Below are 4,457 nucleotides of genomic sequence, written 5' to 3'. Positions count from 1 at the left end.
GGCTCTGGTACAGTGGTGAAGATTCTTCAAGGCAGGCGCTCATACCACGTCCAGACAAGCGCAGGGGTTTTCCGCCTTAACCGCCACCATCTTCGTCCGGTGCCCTATTTCATTGACGCACCTCCTCCGCCGCCTGTGCCCGCCACGGTAATGATGCCATCCATACCCGCACGCCTAAGACGTTTGGTGCGAATTCGAGCAAAGAAGGTGTCTTGTGCATCCTAGAAATCCTTGCCCGTTAAAGAGCATATGTGCAGCGGGGTGTCATTTCTTCTCATGATTTTATTTTCTAGATAAAAACGGTATTGTTATTCCATTTTTTTACCCTCCCCCGGATCTGGTTTTAAAAAGGGAGATGTAGAGTGATATCATTATTATGTGTTGAGTTACTGTATTGTCGATCGTTCCGATGTTAAATGTTAAAAGAGGATATATGCGGATCAAAATCCATCGTGATCACATTTCCCATCTCTTCTCATTACCATCATCCTTACACTCAGATAGCCATAGGTTGAGGTAAGTTGCCACACTTTTAAAAAGAGAATTAGTAATTCAATTTTTTGTGGGTTTTAAAGTCACATCAGACGAATTATAACTTAGACGAATTATAACCTTTCATCTTAATAGTACGGGGGATTACATTCCCTGTAGCGGTCAGAAAAGTCCGTGAAAAACAAACCAAAAATTAAAAAAATACATCTGATAAACAGCATGAACATGGATTTTTAGTGCAGTGTTTGGTAACATCAACCATAAATTTCTAGACACTGGATGGACACTGGATGTCAGACCACCAACCTCTCGGTTGGCTAACAGTACAATAAACCGGTTTGTGATCGATTCCCAGGAGACCATTCATTGCACTGTTTTACCAGCCGAGTGGTCGGTCGTCCGACATCCAGAGTCTAGAAATCTATACATCAGTAAACATGAGTTACATATCAATTGATTTTGATTTATTAAGCAACAGTTCGTCGGTTCTTTGACGTTAGACCGATTACCATTTTATTTACTTAGCACTAAATCTCTGTCTTACTTTTGGGAGTTCTTGTAGTCAGTACTACTTTGTTCTTTAATGAGTTCTAAATTCTTGAGAAATGATAATTAGTTTAACTAAGGGACAGTTTAAAGATTTAGTAACCAATAACTCTGCACGAAATATGTTTTATGTTCTGCACTTCAGAGGGCGCTTTGTCACTCAGTCTCTACCAAATAAAGGGCAGATTGGGTCGATTCCTCTTTTTATTGATTGATAATGCATTCGTGTTGCTTTTGGCTGATTCTATTGAAATCTTATGTTTAATTTGTGACCCGGGTCACATAATGTACGGAAAAGAATTGCGTTCAAGGCAAGGCACTAGTAGTTTATTTAGCAATCTACCGTGCCTCTTCCCGTTTTGTTTCGGCTGTCTGACGTTGCAAGTAAAGATCCTTAATTTTTTAGGATTCTAACACTTGAAAAGTCTCCATGAAGAGTTTGTGGTGTTGGTATTCATTCATTTTGCCATAACTAGGCCATTGCCCTTTTTTGTAAAGATCTTTTTAAGTTGGGAAAAATATGTAAAAAGTGAACAAAATGCCAACCGTTGGGTAAATTCGAGAAAGGGTGCAAAACTACAAAGCAGGTGGTAAAAAGGCAAAAAGTTGTTTTAATGGCTAAACGCTCTTATCTAGCCTTCCTTGCCGTTTTTTTGTTACATAGTGCTAAACACAACTGCATTTACTAGGTGATCCATAAAGGGTGCTTTTGCTCACTAAATGATTTTGATTTTTGCTTGAATCAAACCCAGGATCGCAAGTATCGCCAGCTCAACTGCAGCTCCAGTTGTTGCTGACTTTCCCAAAGATAACAAAGGGAGTTGAATTTGAATTTTTTTTTTGCGGACTTCCTTACCGCTACCGGGATTGGAATCCCAGCAGTTCAAGACGAGAAGATTATTCACTTTACTTTTATTCATATGTATTATTTGATCGACCAACTCGGAGTTGGCTGATCTGGCTAATCCTTGAATATAAGGTTGAATAGGAATTTTAGTCAAAAACTTGTCCAAGTCTGACTTAAATCGTGCTACGCCCACATAAGCTCAGGATATGATTGAAAAATTTTGATGTGCGGGGTTTGATTTTTCACCTGATCACCATACTACACGGAAGTAAATGTAAAAGTCCCGAAAGTAAAATTAAGTTAAGAAGGAAATAGATCAGGACACAAGTGACCAAACGGGTGAAAATGTTCTAAATGTGAAAAAAATACTCCACTGAGCAAGCTAAATTAGCCTTCTGCATAAAAATTTGGAATTCAAAATTGAGCCCAATGAATAACTAGCATTATTTATCTTTCAATTGAGTGATAACTTCTTCACTTTACTTCAGGCAAGAAATGATGTCCAAAGAAATGGTGCCCTGTGATGTGATTTCTCATCAGACAATAATGCCCGAAATATTTTTTAAAATGTTTTGGGCATTCCCAAGGGATGAACAATAAACCTAATGAGTGAAATGTCAGGGAAACAACTGTTACTACTTCGAAATATTTGGTTGTCAAACTCCTGTGATTCATTTAGTACAAATTGCCTTAACTTGGAGCTATTGATGAAAATAGATGTTTTTCTGACTTCCTTTGGAAAATAACTACATTCAACAACTAAGTTTTATTTGTTGCAATTTAGTTTTCAATTTTCAATGGATGCATGACAATTGTATCGCATTGTTTCAATCAAACATTTTCTAAAATAGAATTTTCAAACTCAATTGTTAAATCTGCTTAATACGATTATAAAAACATTTCAATCTTCATGAATATACTGAAAATTCTGAAAGTAAAGAAAAAAAATGAAAAAAATAGGAATTAAATCCTTCTCAAATTGTAAAAAGAAAACCGATTTGGTGACTGGCGTACCGCCACTGGGAATGGAATTCCCAGCACCAAGGCTTGAGTAACGCGTTTCTTTTTGAGTAACGCTACCTGTAACGCGTTTTTTAGTAACGCTACCTGTAACGCATTACTTTTCTGAACAAGTAACTCTTCCGTTACTGTTTTCACAAACGAGGGAAAGAAAAATACGCAAAGGTTTCCTATCCGACTTCTTTCAAAAATTCCGTATCAAGAGCAATGACTTACGTGCCACTAATTGGATCGAATGAATATTCATTGGAGTCATTTGTTTCACGTCATATCAATGGAGCGTTAAACTGTGCCATATCTATTTAGCGACGAGAAACTGGGAAAATGGTTAGAAGACGTTTATTGGTGCATGGACAATGAACAACAGATCGAAGGAAATGAATGGTCTAATTGTAGACTCGGAACATACTCATGGAAATTGAACGAGTCCATACGAAGAGCAGCAACGACACAGATCATTGAAATACACAACATAAACGATTTTTTTGCACCTTTAGGCCATCTTTTTCTGCAAAAGTAACGGGTAACGGTAACAGTAACGTGTTATTTTTTTTAATATAACGGTAACGTGTTACTTTTTAAAAAAATAACGATAACGGTAACGCGTCACTTTATTTTAGTAACGGTTCAAGCCTTGCCCAACAATTCCGGACGAGAAAGCTAATAATTCAGGTATAATAATACTAGAACGTAGCTTTGTTGATAAGAGGGATTTTTCACGGTTGGAGAGGATGGTCCAAGATCTTGTGAACTTGGTCAGTCCAAAGAGAGGCCGGTAAAGGGGCTATATTTGAACGTGCATTGTCTGATTTCTAAAAAAGACAGCACAAAAGTTAAGATCTTAGAAGAGCTAGCCCTTGAGAGAGAGATTTCATTCATCTCTATAACAGAAACCTGGCTTCGGCCAAGGGTCTTAGATGAAGAGCTGGCCATGGTTGGTTTTAACCTAGTTCGTTGTGATAGGATATGTCCTGATAATCCCATATTCCCACGCAAATAACGTTCTGGACTTAATCTTTTACAATGACCCCTATCTGATCCAGTATGTCCATGTGACACCTAATAATCTATCAGATCATCATGTTCTTGAGATAGGGTCGACCATTACTCAAAAGCCGGCGTGCTCTAGAGTAAGACCGGCCAAAAAGGTCGGTCTGGCTAGGTTGAAGTTCAAAGACGAACATTGGCCGTTGATTATAGAAAGATTTGAAGAACTGGACCTAGTTTCAATTCTGAAACAGGAATCGTCCATAGATGCAGCCATTGACGATCTAGTTTCAGTTTTTGAGGAAGTTTGCTCCAGTCTAGCAATCTCTGAATGTGTTCCGAAAGGTGGTACACGGACAAAAATTCCAAAATATAGGAAAACTTTGTTCAAAAAGAGTTGCAAACTAGCAAAAAGGCTGAAGAGCACTTCGAATCCAGTAATTGTGGCTAGTCTCAAAAAAAAGTTGGACATAATTCAGGGTAAGACTAAGGCCTTCATCGAAAATGACCAGCTACAAACTGAGAGTAAGGTGGTTCAGGAGGTCAGGTCGATTCCGAAGGCTTT

Source organism: Tigriopus californicus, chromosome 6, assembly GCF_007210705.1.
Source record: "Tigriopus californicus strain San Diego chromosome 6, Tcal_SD_v2.1, whole genome shotgun sequence".
Classification (NCBI taxonomy): Eukaryota; Metazoa; Arthropoda; class Copepoda; order Harpacticoida; family Harpacticidae; genus Tigriopus; species Tigriopus californicus.
Note: the sequence above shows the minus strand (reverse complement) of the source record.